General features: G+C 47.7%; 1 protein-coding gene and 1 pseudogene across 3 annotated transcripts in view; one reads left to right on the top strand and one right to left on the bottom strand.

The window, feature by feature from the left end:
* LOC131397025 (MHC class I-like protein MILL1) overlaps positions 1 to 22,159 on the top strand; it is a 138,607-nt gene that overhangs the window by 25,447 nt on the left and 91,001 nt on the right. The gene's annotated exons all lie outside the window — the stretch shown is intronic.
* On the bottom strand, positions 4,264 to 16,825 carry LOC131397029 (MHC class I-like protein MILL1; annotated as a pseudogene).

Consider the following 22,159-nt stretch of genomic DNA (forward strand, 5'->3'; position numbering starts at 1 on the left):
GCCTGTGGCATCACTATCAATAGGCTGAGACTCACACAACACTCATTCATCAGTTGATAGGCATTTGGGTTGTTTCCCATTTGCAGCTACTATGAATAATTCTGCCACGAGTATTCTTGTACATGTGGGTGTCGAGAGGTCTTTCATTATAGATTTGATTTGCATTTCCCTAATGACTAAATGTTGATTATCTTGTCATGGGTTTTTTGGCTATGTGTACATTATCTTTGGAGAAATGTCTTTAAATCCCTTATCCATTTTTTAATTGGTTATTTGGCTTTTTATCGTTGACTGGTAAGAGTTTTTGTTTTGTTTTTGATGAAGAAGATTCACGTTGAGCTAACATCCGTGCCAGTCTTCCTCTGTTTTATATGTGGGACGCCACCACAGCATGGCTGATGAGTGGAGTAGGTCCGTGTCTGGGATCTGAACATGCGAACCTGGGCCACTGAAGTGAAGTGCACAGAACTTTATCCACTTGGCCACGAGGCTGGTCCCAGTAAGAGTTTTTATTATATTCTAGATACAGTTCCTTCATCAAGTGTAGGATTTGCAAATATTTTCTTTCACTTTGATGACTTTTCACTCTCTTGATGGTGTTCTTTGAAGTACAAACTTTTTAATTTTAATGAAGTCCAATTTATCTGTTGCTCTATGGCTTTGGTGTCTTCTAAGGTACCATTGCCTATCTCCAGGTCATGAAGATTTAATCCCATGGTTCTTCTATGAGTTTTATAGTTTTAGCTCTTACATTTATTTCTTTGATCCATTTTGGCTTAATTTTTAACATCATGTGAGGTAAAAGTCCACCTTGTTGTTTTGCATGTGGATATCCAGTTGTAGAAAACACTATTCTTTCCTCTATTGAATTGTCATGGCTCCCTGGAATCAATTAACCATAAAAGTAAGCGTTTATTCTTGGAGTCTCAATTATATTCCATGGAAATGTATGTCTATCCTTATGCCAGTGCCACACTGTCCTGATTATTGTAGTGTTGGGAAGAGGGAAAATCCCCCTCCGCCCTTTCCCTTCAGGATCTTATGGCTGGCCAAATGATTAAAAGATAGGTTAGCAGAGGAAAATAATACAAAGTTTAATAACATGTATACATGGGAGAAATCAGGGAAACTGTGTTTCTCAACAAATGGCAGAGATTCTCATCTTAAATAGTATCTTCAGCTAAAGACAAAGGAGGATGTCGGGGCCGGGGGGGGGGGAGGCAGCTAGGGGGGATTACTGGAAAGCACAGCAATCAAGGGTATGCAGATTTAAGGCCTCATCTTCCGTACTGATAAGAGTTTCCAGAGATAAGGTCATCTCCGCTCTTCCCAGTACAGAGTGGGAGATATCTTTACAAATGTAAATGTTTGGTAAACAGAACTTTAACAATAGTGGTCTTAGTGAGGACCCTGCCAGTCTGTCCATGCTCAGAGTTAAATTCCTTTAGGCAGTTAGTGGGGGAGGTCAAATGTCCATCAGAGAAAATAATCAAGGTAAAGAGACATATTTCAGGGTGGCCAGTTTTGATCTCCCACAGTAGTTTAGTCATGAGTTTGGAAACCAGGAGGTGTGAGTCCTCTGAGTATTTCCTTCTTTGTCAAAATTGTGTTGGCTGTTCCGGGCCCCTAGCCTATCATGAATTTTAGGTTCTGTTTGTCAATTTCTTCCAAAAGAGTGGTTGGGTTGTTATAAGGATAATGTTGAATCTTTAGATCCATTTGGGAAAGCATTGCCATCTAAAGAAGAACAAATTTTCTAAGGGAGGGAGCGTGTGGGCTCTCTTACAGGTCTGCCCATGTCGAGCAGAAGTGGGAGGTGAGGGACTGAAGCCATCAGTGTCTAGCATCAAAAATGGAGTCTTCCTCTTTATTACACGGAGATGGAAGGTAGTACCTGCAAAAGGCTTCTTTTTTTTTTACTTTTTATTTATTTATTTATTATTATTTTTGTGATGAAGATCAGCCTTGAGCTAACATCCGTGCTAATCCTCCTCTTTTTGCTGAGCAAGACCGGCTCTGAGCTAACATCTATTGCCAATCCTCCTCCTTTTTTTCCCCCAAAGCCCCCCAGTAGATAGTTGTACATCATAGTTGCACAGCCTTCTAGTTGCTGTATGTGAGACGCGGCCTCAGCATGGCTGGACAAGCGGTGCGTCGGTGCGTGCCCGGGATCCGAACCCGGGCCGCCAGTAGTGGAGCGCGCGCACTTAACCGCTAAGCCATGGGGCCGGCCCTGCAAATGGCTTCTTGGAGCCTCAAGGAACGTGCAGGGACAAGATTCGAACCCAGGACTGTTGACTCCAAAGCTTCATTGATATCAGATTCGTGGCTCTCATCACCCATGGAGACTGGCCTGGCCCCCGCCCCTCTCCCACCAGCACAGCCTCCTAGACGCCCATCCTGTCCTGATCTCCCTCCTCTTTCCTGCCCCAGCACCGGACTTAGCTGCCCTGAGAGACCAGGCTCCTCCCACCTCAGAGCTGCCAACCCCAACCCTGCCCTGGGGAACATGCTTACCTCTCGCACCCTGACCTCACACCACTTTTTGGCAGAGACAATCACCCCTGGGGCCCAGCCCACCTGCAGCCTCCCCAGGAAATGCCTGAGTTGGAGGTTGTAAGAGCTGAACTATTTTCTTGGGAAGATTTGACTGTAAGTCAGTGGCTCTTAGCTAACGAGCCCATGAGCCCTGTCCAAAAGCCTTCTCTGTTCCCGAGTTCACTAACCATTTGTCTGTGACTCACTGGGAAACAACAAAGTGGTTGTTTGTTAGCACTAAGTGTGGGGTGGATTGTTATGCAGTAGGAGGTAAGTGAGACACCTTCCAGGTGTTATTATCAACGTCTCTTCAGCCCACTGCTCCTTCCCCAGGCTGGCCCCAAGGCCTGGCATACACCAGGGGCTCCATTGTGGTCATTGTCAATGTGGCTTCCAACCATGACAGTGCCCTTGTGCCTGACAGTTGTGGGAGGGTCTTGTCTCTGGTCAGTTTTCGGGTGGTGGTCTTCCTAAATCCTGAGCTGCCTGTCATCCTCCACCCTCTCAAGGGAGTTGAGACATGAGTCACACACATTTAGGGAGCAATTATGTACCAAGTGCCGTTCAAAGCCTGTTCACCTTGAATCTTTTAATTCTCACATCAGCCCTGTGAGGTAGGTACCACGTGACTATTTTGTATCTGGGACGCCACCACAGCATGGCTTGATGAGTGGCGTGTAGGTCTGCACTGGGGAATCCAAACCAGTGAACCCCAGGCCACCGAAGCAGAGTGTGTGAACTCAACCATCATGCCACCGAGCTGGCCCCGTGATCCCTGTTTTATAGAGGAGGAAACTGAGGCATGAGGAGGTCACTCACTCCTCTGGGATCCAGATGAGAGGCCTCTCTGCAGAGCCTGCTCTTCCCAGGACCCCGCCCTCAGGGGCGTCCCACAGGTCTCCTGGGGGCTGAAGGACTCCATGTCCTGTGGTATTTTGGTGAGTCTCAAGCCAGCCCCATCGTGCATGAGACACTGTCCTCTCCCTCAGCCCGCGGTGCTGGGCCTGGCCTCCTGCCCCCACCCCTGTTCGTGGTTCCTCTCTCTCTTTTCCATTTTCCCATTTGTATTCGTTTGCTAGGGCAGCCATAACACAATACCACAGGCTGGGCGGCTTAAATAAGGGAAACTTATTTCCTCACAGTTCTGGAGGCTGCAAGTCCAAATTGAGTACCAGCAGGGCTGATTTTTCCTAAAGCCTCTCTCCTTGGCACTGTTTTCTGTGGAATCGAAATCCAAATTAGGTCCAGACAGGCGGGTGAGGGAATTGGATGGAGGTGGTCAATTCCAGTTATAAGATAGATAAGTCCTGGGGATGTAACACACAACAGGATGACTATAGGGAACATGCTGGATGGGGTATCTGAAGGTTGGTAAGAGAATAAGTAGATCCTAAGAGTTCTCATCATAAGGAAAAAAATGTTTTTCTCTTTTTGGTATCTATATGAGATGATGGACGTTAACCAAGATTATTGTGGTAATCATTTCATGACACATGTTAAGTAGAATCATTAAGCTGTATACCTTAAACTTATGCAATGCAGTAGGTCAATTATGTCTCAATAAAAGCAAAAAAAGAAAAAACAAACGAAAAACCTAAATTAAGTCCAGACAGTCAATCGGTTGACATGTCTATTGAACACCTTTTAGTGTATCTGATACCAAGCTTCTTAAGCTCATGTTCATGTGCCCGATGTGCAGTAAGCCAATCACTGAGACACTGGTGCTTGGAGATGGAGAAAGGTTCATTCGAATTGGCCAAAACGAGAAGGCAAGGAGGACAGGTTCTCTCAAATTCACCTTAACAAGAAAAGAAAGCAGGGGCTTTTGTAGAGCTAAGGGGCTTGGCAGGAGGAGTTTCAGAGAAACAAAGGGGAAATCCATGTTTCACTCCCAATAAGCCCGTGGACAATGCGACTTCTGGGAATCTGGGGGCTGGTTATCCGGTGAGCATAACTTCCTTGAAGGCATTCTCTTTCTTCTGTAAAACAAGCTCATAAATCCTTGTGACCCTTGAGTCACCCCTCAGGTTAAATAAGAAAACAGAAAATTGACAAGATTAACTTCTTGTCATAACGAAGTGGTAAGGTAATCTTACTGAATATTTACAGTAACCCTCAGGTACCTGGCTTCAATCCCCACTGTCTTTTTTCCTTTCCTCATTCTTGTAGGAAGGGGGGTGTCAATCGTTCTGGCTACTTCCTGCTGAAGGGAGGTGAAGATGGGAAACTGAGGAATAAAAATTTTCAACCTTAGGTTGAAAATACTTGGGCATTGGATTATATTTTGCATTATTAGAATGTTTGCACCTTGTTTAACAGTTTTAGTACAACATCGAAAAGCACATTTTATCATCAAATATCCAGTCAGAAGGGTAAGAAGTGTACACAACTCAAATTTTAATAGTCCCTGAAGAATACATTTAATCCCTTGTGGAATCCAAGAGAACAGTCTTGAAAACCAGTCTAGACATTATAAACCAGAATTATCAAGGGGTCCTCATGGTCATGCACTGAATAACGTTTGGGATGACATATCCAACTTCTAGAAAGATTACTTGCCTTTGCCAACATCTGAGAAATTCTAATAATCCAACTGTCTTTCCAGGCTTGGGAGTCAAAGTCAATGAGAAAGCATAATAGCCAGTTACATATAGAAAACAAAAACCTCAAATACAATTTACAGAACTAGAATCGAATATCCACAAGTGTGTATTACAGTTTCTACTGAAACATAATTTTTCTCTTTAAAATCACCCTCTTTTTTATTTTTATTTTTTTACCAAAGATAGCCAAATTGAGACTAATTGGTTGGCTTGGCCCAATTATTTACATAAGTACAGCAAGAATAGCAATTCATCATATAGGTTCTTTTGAATCTACTTTGCTGCAACTTTTTATAAGGACTCGCAGAAAGAACTTTAAAGGCCTCTCAAGGCCAAGAAAGCCAATCCAAAGACTTGTTATCAGACTCCCTCTGCAAAACCCATAGATTTGAGTGATTTCCTCTCTTCTCTTGAGATTCTCCAAAATATCCTGAAGTTCTCTGCACCTGCCAGGGAAGTGACCTTCTTTACTCACCTGGTAAGGTTGCTGGGAACCCTGGAAGCAAGATACCAGGCCAGTATTTCCAAGTGGCTTTATTTCATAAAGTCCACCTTTCTCCCTCAGCCATTTGGTCATATCTGAGTCTATGCATGTTTCTCTCAAATGTGACATTCCAGTCAAAGCTTGGTAATATTACCAGTGTTTCCAATTGTGTCCCATTACAAGGAGAACAGATTCTTATTGAACTTATGCAAATAACTATATTGCCACGAGAATAAGTATTTTCATTCACTAAGAATTTCTAAATTCGGGAAGGATAAGGTAGGGAGAAAAAGATAAATGTTTCAATTCTGCTTACAAAGATATAATTTACAAACTGCTATAAGCCATAGTTAGCTTAAGAGAAAAGACAAAATGGTTTTCTTAAATCTGAAAAAACGAAACATTAAAAATCAGCAATATTTCAAATGAAAAAGTCATAAAAATTATAATCATCTTCATCAGTTCAGTTAGTCCCATAACTCTTTTATCTTTTGTTAGCAGTTTCATGAAGTCATCAGTTTCTCCATCAGAGTTCTGTAATTTCTCATCCAGTTCAGTTTTATGATCTGAAAGTTCATCAGAAACTTGTATTCCAGAGTAAGTGTCAGAGTCCTTTCCATGAATCTCTCTGAAAATGAGGACATGCCTATTTCAATCACACCAACAAACTTAAACAAGCTTTCATTTGCCAAAGATCACTTACTTTAAACAGTTAAATAGAGCTCTTAATTTTGGCTATACCATCCGGAGGTAGAAAAATATCTCACACTGTATGGGCTCAGGCAACCCCATCGACTTCCTTTAGTACATTTAACGAATATTGTCTGAAGGGCAGATTTATATGCTGTTTTACAATATCAATACTGGGGGAATGTTTCCCCCAGTGAGACACAATGTCTATCCCCACAATACAATTTATAACACAATCATGCAAAAGAGCTGTAGTCACTTACTTCCATCAATGCTTAGACCTCCAGGCATAGCTTTCATTAGGAAATCACCCACAAGTCTTATAATATTGGGTAGATGAGGCATTCCCACCCAGACATAATGTCCATTTTCACAACACACTCATGCAAAGTTGATATAAACTCTTTATATATAATTAGCTCAAACATTCCAACCTTTATACTCTTATCAACATTTATACTTTTAGATTTTTTTCAATTTAATTGTAGCCTGAGTCAGAGTCTGAAGGCTAGTCATTATTTTCTTGTATTTCCTTTTTAATTTGGTCTTTTCATAGGTACCAATAAAACAATTATGATGAGAGCTCTCTAAAAATTTTTCCAATTTAGAAGTTTTTCCAATTTAAGGATCCATCATCGGGCCATTTTCTCCAGTCTTAAGAATATTGTGGCCATGTGATATTGTAAAAGAATATCACCTTTTACCTTTTCATAGGCTTGTAGCTAAAAGTTACCCAATTTTGGAGAATGTAACAGGAGGCTAGAGGTGGGGGGTCAATTTAGTGTTCCCCACAGCTGACTTGCACCCAGGACAAATGCACCCACACAAAGATAGAATCTGACTCCTGACAAATGCAAAACCAAAAGTAGACCCAAGTCCAATGTGTTTCTCCACTCCAAGCAAGCATTTCTCTGAGGGTGCCTGACACCAGCGGGAAGGAGGGAGCAGCAGGGCAGGGCCCCTGGGCAAAGAAGCCCAGGCAGCTGCTGGGGGCCACTGATCACTCAACCCCTAACCGAGGCCAACCAGCCACAGGCATGCGACTCCTGGTGGTTCCCCAAAATTAATAGTGACCCTCTTAATCTCAAGTTTGTGTGCCTGATGTGCAGTAGGCCAATCACTGAGACATCAGTGCTTGGAGGTGGAGAATCGTTTATTCCAATTGGCCAAAGTGAGAAGATGGAAGAATAGGTTCTCTCAAATCTGCCTTAACAAGAGAAGAAAGCAGGGGGTTTTATAGAGCTAAGGGGCTCTGGAGGTGAAGTTTCAGAGAAACAAAGGGGTCACTCCTGATAAGCCCCTGGGCAATCTGACTTTTGGACATCAATGGCAGTTGGGTGCTGGTTATCTGGCGATGGTAACTTCCTGGAAGGCATTCTCCTTCTTCTGTAAAACAAGCTCATAAATCCTTGTGACCCTTGAGTCACTCCTCAGGTTAAACAAGAAAACAGCAAATTGACAAGATCAACTTCTTTTCATAACAAGGTGGAAAGGTAATCATATTGAATATTTACAATAACCCTCGGGTACTCTCTATCTTTTTTTTTTGTTTCCTGACAGTTTATTTGGTGAAAGAATAAGGTAGTTTGTCCTGTAATATTCCACAAAGACTGTGCCTTTGCCAAAGACGTGTCCACCATGTGGCTGAACCTGATTCTCTGTTTCCAGTCAATTGCTTCCTGTTTACAGTAAATCGATGAAAGAGTGACATCAAGGGTCTTTCCACCAGGAAGCACACAACGCCCAGCTGTCTTCCCAGTGGCCATGTTGGTGGCCCTTGATGGTTATGGGTGAGATCCATTCATTCATTTGGCTCAAAAAGTGGTAATAATGTAATTCTGGATTTTTTGGGGTTTTTTTTGGTTTTTTGTGTGAGGAAGATCGTCCCTGAGCTAACATCTGCCAATCCTCCTCTGTTTTTGCTGAGGAAGACTGGCCCTGGGCTAACATCCATGCCCATCTTCCTCTACTTTATATGAGACGCCACCACAGCATGGTTTGACAAGCGGTGCATCAGTGTGCACCCGGGATCCGAACCCGCGAACCCCAGGCCGCCACAGCGGAGCGTGCGCACTTAACTGCTTGTGCCACCCGGCCGGCCCCGGTAATAATGTAATTCGTCCTCTGTTTTTCTATCTTTATTATTTGGACTACTTCTATACAAAAAAAACACCTGTCTGTCTCAACTAAGTGAATAACCTGAGGTCTAGTTCTTATGTGAATTTGAAGGAAGGATAAATTGTTGAGTCTTTATCATTTTTTTTTTAGCCAGATTTCATAATACACACTGGTTTGTGTATTCTTTTCCTGTTCCTGGGTAACAAATGTTAAAAAATAAAATCCAACTGAGCAAATTTTAAAGATCTTACTGGCTTCATTCAACGATTCATGGACTGGGAAGAATCCAGTCTAGCAGAAAGAAAGGACCACTGAAGAGCTGTACAAGGCAAGAGATTTTAGGAGAAGGGAGCAGGAACAGGGGAGTTATGTTAGGCAAGAAGGCAGCTTGGTTATTGCAAGGTCACCTTCCATTAGAGGATGGGAGGGGCCTACCAGGCAGATGACCTGACTAGTGCTGAGCAGATTCCTGGTTGATAGGTTTAGGATTCCATTTCTGGGAGAGCTGAAACTGTCACTGAGTGAAATCTTGCTTTGGTGATGATGTGGGACTTAGCATAAGGGACTCTGTTTGGGGCATGTGGCCTTGTTTTTAACAGAAGAGAGCTGTCTCCACACACCACCCAGAGAAGAATCAGATCCATCCTCCTCACTGTCCCACGTGCTTCTCACCTGGGCTCTCACATCCTCTGTGTGCTTCCTCGTCTAGGCTTCGACCACCACCAAACACAGCACAGCAGCGACAGTGGACACAGCGAGAGGAGCCGCAGCAGGAGCAGCCGCACAGGAAGCGCTCTGACCTTGAGTTCCTGGAGGTCACCATGAAATGGGCTTCGATTATACCCAGTGGGCCTTCTTCATACGAGGATCCTACACTGACTCTGCTCTAGCTCCCTGGACCCCGAGGGCTCCCCCAGTTCCTCACCAGAGACTGCAGGGACCGTGGTGTTCAGCCCGCAGTGTCCCACGTGGCAGGCAAACCTCTGCTCCTCTCCAGGGAGGCTCCGAGTGTCCACCCAGGTCTGGTAGGTCCCGTCCCCACTGGGCAGGCTGACCGCAGGCCCAAAGGTGTCCTGGTGCGTGGGCTCCCCATACCGAAGCCAGGTCAGGGTGGCACCCCGAGGATAGAAGCTAAAAGCCCAGCACCTCAGGATGACCTTGCCCAGCAGGTTCTTACTGCGGGTCACAGTCACTGACGGGTGATCTGGGGGGAGACAAAGCAGAGTTCAGTGAGGCCAAGGACGCTCCCTCCTTCCACTGCAGGGAAACCAAGAGCAGGAACCAGCCAGCCCTTAGAAATGACCCGTGCACATTCACCCCCAGCCACCCCTCCAGGGGGGCTACGTCCCCAGTGGAGAGAGGACTGTGGGAGGCCCCCACGCTGCTCCAACAGCTCCAGGACCCTCTGAGGGGGTCCGGCCCTCGCCCACATGGAGAGCCTGAGAGGAGAGGAACTCCCTGCTCTCAGGGGCCAGTGGATCCACCTGAAGATGCTTAGCACACGGTTTTGAAGAATTTGTAGGCACGGATGGGGCAGAGGCGCTGCTCTGCTCTACAGGGAGTGAGCATCCATCCTCGGTGATGCACCTCCTTCCTCCCCAACAGAATCAGCTCCACATGCTCCAGGGGGCGATGGACGGACTGTCCACAAGGATGGCCAGCTGGCCCCACGGCCCGATTCTTTTGTCCTGGGCCTTACATTCCTCTGGGGACCTCTGGCTGATTATAGGGGTTTTCATTGCCCACTCTACCCACCCCCACCCCGCACACCAGTATCCACTCTTTCGTTTTATTTTCTGTCACAAGACTTAGACAAGGAGGAAACTTGAAACTGGACTTTTCTAAAAGCAGAAGCAGAACAAAAGTGGCATGAACCTGGTAATGACTCTGGATGATTTGCATTTGAATATGTGACCCTTGCTGCACAGCTGGAATATTCTGTTCTATCTTGGCTCCCAGCCAAGTTGACCCCATCTTAGGGCCTTTACCAAGGAGTTCAAACCAAGATGTCACCCCCACTCAAAGTCAACATCACAGAGAATGAGGGTCTTGGAGAGAAAAGGTTTCCTTCTCCTGCCTGCCTAGGGCCTGAGGTCTGAGATCCAGGCCCACATCCTGGGACTCTCCACTTCTCCATCTGATGGACCAGCAATGGGTCCAGAGGAGACCCCTCAGCCACCAACATGGGTGTGCCTCTCCGACAATTCAGTCAGAACTCATCACTTAACCTAAGGCCAGGGCAGGACAGCCACTCAGAGAACAGCAGGGAAGTTCTCTTCCTTGTAGGAACCAGGGGAAGACACAGTGGGTGGACCCTTTCCACCAGGGTCAGTACCTGTATTCTCCAGGAGGCCCCTCCGGGAGGCCAGGTATCTCCAGAGTTGGGCAGGACAAGTCACACGCAGGAAATCCTTAACCAGATCAGCCCTGGGACCTTGGGTCTCCCAGAGCTTCTTGATGTGCTGGGCTGAGGGCGAGGCCAACGTCCAAGTGAGGGTCTGTGAGTTGAAGGTGAGGAAGTCCTGCCCTTTGTAGCCCAAGCGCCAGAAGCCTCTAGTGCTGTCTCCCTGGAGCTCACAGCCCAATGTGGCCTGGAGGGAGTGAAGGCCTGGCACACCCCAGGCAGTGACCCGTCACCTCACTGTCGCAGAACCTCTCCACCCAACAGGACTCCAGCCTACAGGGGTATGTCGTCTCCTCCACCCACATCTGAGGAACCTGGTGCAGTCTCAGGGGGACCTCACCTCTCTGTGCAATTCCAGCCTTGCTGTGCCCTCCCCTCCCCCTGCTGCAGGATAAACAGGGCAGGGACCAGACTCAGACCCACGTGCCCCTGGCTCTGCCCCCACTCACCTGAGCCCTGGCCCTGCTGGCCCATGATCTCTGTCAGCAACTGTCTGAGATGCTGCTCCTTCTCCTTCAGGTCCTTGGTTTCTCTCTCCCAGGTCTCAGTTCCCAGGTCCATCTAGATCCCTAGACCCTGGGGCGCTGCCCTGTGGCTCTGGCCATCATAGCGCAGGAAGAGCTCATAATCAAAGTACCCCAGGGCCAGGAACTGGGGCTTCCCAGGCCTGTCCAGGGACAGGGCCATGAGGTCGTAGCGGAGAGTGTGGGTTTCTGCGGGAGGAGAACATGTGGGTGATTCGCCCTGCCAAGTTCAAGGTTTCTAACAGCTGCCTCTGTCTTGAGTCATTTAAATGAGGCTGTTCTGTCCTGACACATCCCAGAGGTGAATGCAAGGAACCAAGCAGAGTGTTTTGTGATGGACAGGACGAGAGGAAGAGTGGGTCAGGCAAAAAGATTAGGGTGGAAAGAGATTAGAGAGGCATTAGGAGAGGAAAGAGAAAGCAAAATTATATTTGGACAGAGACAGAAGCAGAAATCACTGAGAGATCACAGCTGCACAGGGCAGGAGACTGGAAGCCTCCGAGAGGCAGAACAGAAATTTCCCATGGTCTTCTAGACCCAGAAGAGAAGAACTGTCAGCCTCTCGGGGGAAACCTCTAAAGGCCACAGTGCCGATTACGGAATCCTTCTAGAACTGTGACCTTGTGCTGACCCAGGTAGATCCCAAGTGAATTGAGGCCATAAGGCCCTTGTATTAACTGCTGAAGCGAGGAAAAGAATAAACCTTTCCTGGGCAGCAAGTAGCATCAACTGAAGCCAAGAAGGTGTATTGTATGTAAAGTCCAGGATTCAACGTGAATTTGTTGACCTCCAAAGAGGCAGGAACACAAGACTCGTAATCAAGATATTGAGGGGATGCCAGAGAATTGGTGCCGACCTGCAAACGATCCCGATGTTGGTATTAGCAGAAAAAAATTTTACTATTAGTATGTTTAAGAAAATAGAAGAAAATGGGCAAAATATTTGAAAGGAAAGAGGATTTCACCAGAGAGCTGAAGGGTATAAAAATAACATGGGGATTCTAGAAATGAAATACACAATATCTGAAGTTTTGAATTCACTGGGTGGGATCTGCAGCAGACTAGACAGAGAAAAACAGGATTAATGAGCTGGAGGATGGGAAAATGGCATACACAAAAACAGAAGCTTAGAGAAATATGAATGGAGAAAAAGGGAAAGCTAAGCATAAGTGACATGTGCGACCCTCTCATCTATACACTGGAGTTTCAGGAGAGAAGAGAGAAAATGCAACACTGGCATTATTCAAGGACATAATAGCCAAGAATTGTCCAGGACAGATGAAAGACATCAACACCAGGTTCAGGAAGCTCTCAGCTTTAAGCAGGATAAACAGAAACAAAGCCACCTGAGAACATCACGGCCAAAATATTGAACAGCTGAGACAGAGAGAAACATTGCAAATAAAAACGCCCAGAGAAAATAAAACACATTACTTTTAGGGGGCATTTTATAAAACCATCAGAGCTGACTTCTCAACAGAAATGATGGGAAGCAGAACACAAAGAAACGACATCTTCCAAGTGCTGAGATAAAATCATCGCCAACTTACAAATCTAAAGCCAGGAAAAATACTATACTGGAAGGAAGTCAAAACAAAGGTGGTTTAAGAAAAAAAATGTGCATAGTCGCTGCTATCAGGTCTGCACTGAAGGACAAACCAATGGGAGCTCTTCAGGCAGAGGAAATGTTATCCCAGAATGAAAGAAGCAAATCCAGGTAGGAAGCCCAAAGACCAACTGTGTGAGTAGATCCGAGGAATATTGAAGGAACAGAACCACCATTTTCCTGTTCTGTGGAATTTAAAGTATATGTACAACTAAAGTTTATGACAACAATAATGTGAGAATTTGGGGGGTGAGAAATGGAGTTTAAAGGTCTAGCAATATCTGGGAATTGTTATAAGTCATAACTAGTACTTGACTACAATACTAATACAGATTATAATCTCTAAAATGACCACTGTGAGAAAAGTAAGAGATGTACAATTAACAATTAATAGAAGAAAGAAATGGAGTAATGAAAAATCTAGATATCCAAAAGAAGGAAAGAAAAGGAGAAAAAAGGGAACAAATAGATGGGCTGAAGAGAAGATATAGAGCGAGATGGTGGCTATAAACCCAAACATAACAGTAATTACATTAATGTGAGTGGACTAAAAACCCCACGTAAAAGAATAAGGTTATCGGATTAAAAGGTTAAAAGAAAAAATCACAAAATCAAATTATGTGGCTTATAAGAGTCACACAAAGACATCAGAAGACTGAAATGGAAAGGATGGAAAAACGATATAAACGTAAGCTCTACCCAGAAGAAGGCTGGCATCGCTGCACTAACATCAGAGCAGGTTTTAAGACAAAAAGCAGTATTTAAGAGAGGCCCATGCAACGGGAGATTTCACCATCATAAACCTGTATGTTTCCAATTATGCAGCTTTAGAATACATAAAGCAAAATTAGCAAAACTAAAAGGAGAGACAGATCCAAAACACTTCGAGAGATGTTAACACCTCCCTTACAATAACCAGAGAACAAGCAGACATAAAATCCCTAAGGTACACAATCTGAGCCACAGAATTAACCTGACACAGTTGACTCACACGGGTTTGACGGCAGTCTATATGCGCACATGGAACATTTGGTAAAATCAGCCTGAAACATGAAGAGTGATTCAATAAGTGTCAGAGGATTGAAACCATTCAGAATATGTTATCTGACCATTGTGGTAATAAGCTAGAAATCAATTTTAGAAAAAGACATCTAGAAAACTCCCAATTGCTTGGAAATTAAACAGCACACTTGATATTATCGATGGATCAAAGAAGAAATCATAACGGAAATTACAAAATATTTTGAACTGAATGAGAATGAAAACAATCCATATTGCACCTTGGGAGTGCAGCTAAAGTAGTGACTGGAGAACAATTAACAGCCTTAAATGCATATATTAGAAAAAAAGTAAAACTAAATAGTGAACCCTCTCAGCTTCAATCTCAAGAAATTAGAAAAAGAACATAAAACACATAACAAAAGTCAAAAGATGTAATAAAGATAAAAGGAGAAATTAGTGAAGTAGAAAATTACGTACAATAAAAATGGACAAATTTCTGAGATAAAAATTCACCTTACCAAAGCTGATATAAGAAGAAAAAGTCAATAGTCCCTTAACCATTAAGAAATTAAGGCTATGATTAAATATTTCCCAGGCAAGAAAACTGCAAGATCAGATGGCTTCATGGTTAATTCTAATAAATGTTTAAGATTAAAACAATAGTCTTATACGAACTGTAGCAGAACATGGAACATGTGAGAGTGTCACTGACTAGGCCCCTCTAGAAACTCAAAGGTGGGTCTGGAAGCAATTAACTGTTTTTCCAAGTTGTTTCTTTTCCTTCTCTCTGTCTTTTTTTTTTTTTTGCAAGGAAGATAAGCCCTGAGCTAACATCCGTTGCCAATCCTCCACTTTTTGCTGAGGAAGATTGGCCCTGGGCTAACATCTGTGCCCTTCTTCCTCTACTTTATATGGGACGCCGCCACAGCATGGCTTGACAAGCGGAGCAACAGTCTGTGCTCTGATCTGAACCTGTGAACCCCGGGCCACTGAAGCGGAGCGCAAACTTAACCACTACACCAACCCCAATGTAACCACCAACCATCCTGTAACTGACGAAGCTTCACCACAGAGCTATACACATGACCTTAGCCTTATTTTTAATGCAAAGATCTCTCCAGGAAGAGCTAGGCCTCATTACGTGGAAGGATGTTCTCCAGCTGAGCCTGTGCAAGTGAATACCTGCCTCTCCCTTTTGAAAGTTCATTCCCCAACAGAAATAAAAGTTCCTGCTTCCCTTTGTTCAGGGACGCCATGACTTAGGAAATGATTCCTCATGGCTTCCCATTTGCTACAAACACACTTTACTTTGTGAGACAACTTCCACTGGTGTAGAGTCTTATTTAACTCACCAGGAGGCGAGCCCACTTGGTTAGGTAACAATGTTACCTCCCAACATGGGGCCTCTGCTCCCTGTAAGACAGGCCGATAGTCAAGAGGCAAGGTGGTAGGAGAAAATGGACTTTTTATTACAGCTTGCTAGCAAGAGGGAAGATGGCCAACTCATGTTCAAAAGAACCATCTCAAGGGGGCACAAAATCTTACAGCAGTTATATAGGCCATCGGGTTATTGGGGAGGGAGTTAGGAATGTTGACCTTCTGGTGTTACAGACTGGGAGCCACACCAGATCTTTCAGTTTTCACTGATGATGGCTATCAGCATACACTCTCTGTTGGGGGGTCATCACATTCCTAAGGAACTCAAAAAAAACAAAGTTATCATCTTATCACAGCTGGGAGGTGCATGCACAAGCAGGGGTCATAACCAGTCCAGTTAGACCTCCTGGAGGGTGCAGATTCAGCTTGGTTAGTTTGTCAGAGGTCATTCAAAGCTACGATAGGGTTTCTCTTCTACAATGGCTTCCCTTATGTCAACCTTGTCTTGAGCCAGTGTCAACAAGAGCACCCGAGATATGTTTCATAAGGCCAGCACAAATCTGATGCCTCCCAAGACCCTCATCTGCCTCCCTGCCTGTCCACCTCCCCAGACCTTTACCACCCCATACTGCAGCTCCTCAGACACCTGCCCCCTTCTGAGGACCCCAGATACTCACCATCGTCGCCCATGGCTCCCAAATACCAGCTTCCCTGCTGATCTCCTTCCCCCTTCACGAGGACCACACACACACACACACACACACACACACACACACTCACTCACGTGCCATCCCCCTCCATGGTCGCCCACCTGCTCCTTGCTACTTCCCTCACTCACTTCTAGTTTCATCGCAGCACCCCCCACACTTCCTGTCTCCACACTGCCTCCTCCAGACCCTCACCTGCCTCCCTGCCTTCCCCAGAGACCCTCACCGTCCCCCACCATGGACCCCAGGCACTCACCTGGCTCCCTGCGGACACCCCATCCAGACATCGCCCCCCCGCGGAGTGCCTCGGGGACTCACCGCCCCCCTCTCCACGTGTCTCGGGGAACCCTCACCGTCCTCCCTGCCCGCCTCCTCCCAGGCCCAGAGACACTCACGTGCCCCCTGCGGACCCTCAGTCCCAGGACACACGGCGCCCACACCACCACCCTGGGGACCCGCCAGACCCTCCCCACATCCCCTCTCCCCGCCGCCGCGCCCCTCAAACACTCCTGCCCCCTTCGGTAGAGCCCCCTGCAAGCCCGCCCTCCGCAAGTCCTAACGTCCCCTCTCCTCCCGCCAGCCCCACACAGAGCCCGGTCCCCCATCCGCACTCAGACTCCCCCCATCCCCCACCGCCGCCCAGGCGCTCACCAGGGGGGAACCCCCGCGACTCCTCCAGCAGCAGCAACAGGAGCAGCAGGTGGCTCAGGGCTCTGGGGTCCCCGGGGAAAACCATCCCCATTCCTGTAGAGGTCTGGGTGAATAATTTGAAAGCAATTGTTTTCAGCATGCGGTTTCGTTTTCGATCTTGTGAAAGACTAACGGCCCACCCCACCCTACTCTGATTGGGTGTATGGAGAGCCCCAGAGGCCCCCAGGACCCCACCTCGACATCAGCTCTGCCCAGGACCCCAAGTCTGTGCCTCAAGGGTCCCAGATTACCTCTGGCTGAAGGCGGAGGGACTGAAGTCTGTCTGGTCTTGGGTGTTCAGGGTCTCTGTGCCCCCCACCCACGGCCCGTCTGAGTCCAGCCCTGTGTCTGCCCAGCTGTGGCTGCCCCTGCCGAGGACAGACCGCATCCCACAACAGGGTGGGGTCTGCTGTGTGTGGAGCTCAGAAGCTCCTTCCCCACAAGCTGAGTTACGGAACTCAAGTCTCCCTACCCCCGACCCGTCCCCTCAGACTAAGCCCCTCCTCCTCTCCTTTCTCCCCTAGGTAAAGGAAGTGGGAGGGTCTCAGCCCCCTAAGGAGGTCAACAGTCAGGGCTGAGGCTTTTCCTCCAGGGAAGTGAGCCTGGCAGGCAGGCTGTGAGCAGAGGAGGGACTTGCAGTCTCTCCCAGGACAAGATCCTACTGCTGTGGGGAGGGTCTCACCATCACCAGGTCCAGCTGGGGGGCCCTGGGAGAGGGTCTTTGGGACAAGATCCTGCTGTGAGGGAGGGTCTGGGGCCTGGTGGAGGCCAGGGGGTCAGGGAGGAGGCTGCAGAAGGAAAGTGGCAGAGATGCTGTTGCTTGGTGAGTGTGTTGGTGTGTGGGGGGCCCCAGGGGAGGGGATTCTGGGGGGGTCTGAAAGAGCTCCAGTAGGGGGCGCTGTGCAGGTGAGAAGGGAAGGCGTCTGGGGCCTGCAAGCCCAGGGAAGCCGACAGTGAGCCTCGAGGGGCCTCCACAGGCCTCAGGCCTCAAGACCAACGTGACAGGAGCAAGTGGACGCCCCTGAGGGCAGACCCCTCCAGGCCCAGAAACCACCCAACTCCCTCAGGGCCACATTCATGGTGATGGGGTGGGGAGGAGAGATGCATCTCATGTCAGAAGGGGAGGCTGAGACCCTTCCCCAGCAGGGGGGCCCCACGGGGCACTGCTGTGCAGAAACTTCACATGAGGAGGACACAGGGGTGGGGGAGACAGTTGGAAGGGAAAGAGGTTTGCAAAGAACTTCAGGCAGCAATTCTGGAAAGTTACTATGTGAAGATGCAAACATCCAGTCAGACACACGTGGAAAACAGTGCTTTCATCCATCATCCATCCATCCATCCATCCATCCATCATCCATCCATCCATCCATCCATCCATCCATCCATCCTTCCATCCATCCATTTATTCATTCACTATTCCATGAGCATCTGCTTTGTGCTCAGCCCTGAGCTAGATGATGCTGGGGACACATGGTGACTTAGGCCCAGGCCCTGTCCTTCTGAGTCTTTCCGTCCAGTGGAGAACACAGGCTGGATGGGAGGAGATCAGAGGTGTCTAGCTGCAGGAGGGGACTTGTGAGATGAGATTTTAAGAATGGGAGAGAACTGTGACTATTTCAGAGAGGCTGAACACTGGGAGGGCAGAGGGCAGGCAGGGAGAGAGGCCAGCAGGGGAGGTCACCTTGTGGGGCTCCATGAGGACTGTGGATTTTATCCTAGTGCACCGGGAGCCACGGATGCGTCATAAGCAGGAAATGGAAGTGGTCGTCAGATAGGTAGGTAGGTAGACATGAGCAGAGGATTGTGGCTGGAGACCTTGCTGCATCAGTGAAGCGTCTTGCTGGCATCCCACAAGATGCAGATAAAGGGGAACTGAGACCTGCCTGACACCACCAGTGAGTCTGAGGCCATCAACTGTGACGATAAAAATAATGGGTGCGCAAACAGCACACATAAAGCCTTCTGCTGTACACCTCTAGAGGACACTGACTTTAATTTACATACAAATTCCACGTGCATTAGCTCCCCTTCTGAGGGGGATGACTGCCATGACAGTTCCTGAGAATGCCCTTGAACATCAAGAACTCCCCCTCCCAATGTGTGGGTGGGGGAAAAGCCATTATTGGCAGATAACCACATAATGCTAATTCCCTTCTAAACAGCCCAAATAAAAATAAAACTAACCCAAGACTCGGGGCTGATGCGCTCTCTGGCAGTGCCAGCTCCTCACTTGGAGTGTATCTGACCTTTCTTCTAGTAAATCTTTGCTTGCTTGCTGTTGCCAGTGTGTCGGTGTCTGAATTCCCGTCTTACGCTGCTGACCAAGAACCTGGGCAACCTGACTCTCCAGTCGAGTTACAGTCAGATTTGTGGCACGTCCCCATGTCTGTCTGCTGTGAGGAGGGTGGACACGGAGTTGAGACAGGAGACAGGAGACCAGGCAGGAGGCTGCTGTAGCAGAAACAATTGTGCAGTTGCCAGAGTCCTAAACGTCTGAGTTCTCTCCATGGGGAGCAGGGGCAGCACACGCCCCGCCCAGCCCCATCTCTCCCTGCTCTTTTAGCCTCCTGTCTCTACAGCTGCAGATAGAGCAGTGGTTTCCAAACCTCTATTAGGTTGTAAAAAAAGTTGAGTAGTTCCTACCTGTTATGGTTTCAAAATTTGAAAGAAAAAAACAGATTAGAAAATACAAGAGTGTGCACTACAGAGAATCTTATCGATTGTTGTTTAAAGAAACTTTCTTTTGGACTGTGTGCAAGCCGCATGATGCTGTGATATCAGTTCTTCCTGGGGAGTGGAAGTCAAACAGTTAGTAAGCAGAGGGATGGAGACGGCTCCAGCCCCGGGCTCACCTCCTTTCCTAAGAGCCACTGACTTAAACTACCCATCATGTCATCCAGGAAGGGATCCAGCTGTCATTTTCTTGGTTCTAGGCGTTTCCTGAATAGGCTGCAGGCTGGCTTGGAACCCAGCCTGGTTGTCTGTGCTGTGAAGAGAGTGAGGTTGATCCTGGAGCCAGGGTCAGAGAGAGGAGCCCGGTGCCCAGGGCAGGGCTGGGGTTGGCGTCTCTGGGGCAGGAGGAGCCCAGCTGGAGCCTGGTGTCTCAGGGTGGCTGAGTCAGGCTCTGAGGCAGGAATGTGGAGGGAGACAGGACAGGGCAAGGGGCTCAGAGGCCGTGCTGGAGGGCAGTGGCTGGTCCTGAGATGTGTGGACACTGAGATCGCTAACTCAACAGCACTGAGGCCTTGGAGTCAGGCAGCCCTGGTTTCAAATCCTACCTCTGCCCCTCCTCAAAGTGTCGAAGACGCCCTTACAGATAGCCTTGTTCAACTTTCTGTAACCAAGAGGGAGACACCTTCTGGATGTTTCTCTCTGATAGCTTTCAAGCCACAGGCGCTCCCTTCAGCCTCACTTCCTGGCCAGCTCTGAAAGTCTGCAGGCTCCCTCCCTTCACCCCTACAGGAAGTTCAAACCATAAGAAACAAGACCTGACCCACTCCTAGCCAAAAATAAAAGCCAAAGCTAATGATCCCACTTTCCTCCGGATGAAACCTGAGCCTTCTCCTTGGGGAATCCTATTGTTGTCTTCTGTGTGTGTAATAAACTTTATTTCATGTACATTAGTGCTCCTATGTCATTCCTCCTGATCACCATATACATTCCTGCTTGAGGGGCTGTTCTGCATCCAGCAGGGATCACTAGTCACCACAAACCACCACCACCACCAGCAAAAATCCTACAGCCAGCTGCCTCTGCTCTGCCCAGTCTCGTTGTCACTGTTGAGGGACCAGTCAGCTGCCTCTACTGCACTTAAAACTCTGTGACACCAAAGACTAGCCCTGCCAGGGCCACAGCCATGTGCCCAGGTGTTGGAGACTCTGTCTCCTCCAGACACCAGAGGACACTCACGTTCTCATGGGAAATAAGAGATGTAGAAACCTCATTGGTTGAATTCCCTCTGCTCAGTTTCCTCTGTGTAGGGAAGATCCTGATAGGAGGCCCCTCTGTGGATGACAGACACAGTCTGGACTGGACTCAGACACCAAGCACCCAGCCAGTGGCCTCCATCAGTCCTAGAACCAGCCCTCTGGAAAGGGCAAGCAGGCCCTGGTGTCAGGCACCCTATCAAACCCCAAGAAAGACGTTCCCACAGCTCCTGGGTGGTGCTGGGAGATCTGCGCTTCTGGAATGTGAAAGACAGAAGGAAATTGTGTTTCCTCCAGTCACAGCCTTTCTCATTGGCTGACCCTTTGCCCTGGGGGCTAAATAGGCTGAAACCTCCTCCTGGCAGCACTGGGGTATTATTTCCATCTTCCTGAGGGAGCCCCTCCAGGGGACAGGCAGGGACATGGAGGAATTTCAGCTGTGCAGGGATGAGGTCAACTATGCAGGACTGGGACTGCCCGGTGCCTCAGGCCCTGTCTCCTGCTTGCTGATGGGGTGAGGGCAGGTTGCTTTTCGCTCCTCCTGTGTTCTTTGGTTTCAGGCCTGATTCCTGTTTCCTGCAACAGGGCTTTCCGTGGCCACCACCTGGACGTTCACACGAGATCCTTTCCCTGCTTAACATGCTCGGCATCAGCGCTCGCAGCAAACAGACACCACGCAACCCAATAGAAGTAGGAGCTGCTTTAGAACAGAGAATGAGAGGCTGATAAATTCCCTGGCAGGGCCTGACACGCTCGACATTGGGACTCCAGATGTGCCCCATACAACACTGTCTGACTGGAAAACTTTAATATTTGTGACAAAAAAACTGGAATCTACCCAGCAAAAACACAGAGCAGTTTCCACGTACATGAGTCAGCCCACCTTCCTGTGTGGACGGAGCAACCAAATTAGATCCCATATGAGAGGAGGATGCACCACGTGGGGCGCTGGGGTGACTGGGTGTCCCGTCCTTGGGCACATGTCTAGGAAGGGGCGACATTATGCACAAGTTCAGATGATCTCCACCATCTCTGTAACCTGAGCTCAGCCCCAGGTCTGTGCAAAGAGAGACTCCAGCTCCCTCCTCCCAGAGGAGCATAAGGAGATACAGTCAGGAGGCAACAGTGATGCAGGGAAACACAAGCACATGGTGACCTTGGAGATTTCACCCCAAATCCTCCCGAGCCTGTAGGTAAGCTTGGGACTCACCATCCTAAGTGCCATGAGTGGACTTCCAGCACATTCCCTCACAATCCAAGGGCATATTATGTTTTATGAAAGAATATATACTAATGCAGTTTGTTGGCAGGTGCCCAATAATATTAAGGGAGAGAAAATTTATACCTATAAAAATTGCATCAGCCCAGAAATGACTGGCAGGAGTAGTGTGGTCCTTGTCCCCTTGGAGGAGGGGGAACGAGCAGGGGGTGGGGAGGCTGGGGAGGGGAGGGCAGGGAACACTGTAGACACACCAGATACAGAGCAAGAGA

Source organism: Diceros bicornis, chromosome 34 (assembly GCF_020826845.1).
Source record: "Diceros bicornis minor isolate mBicDic1 chromosome 34, mDicBic1.mat.cur, whole genome shotgun sequence".
Classification (NCBI taxonomy): Eukaryota; Metazoa; Chordata; class Mammalia; order Perissodactyla; family Rhinocerotidae; genus Diceros; species Diceros bicornis.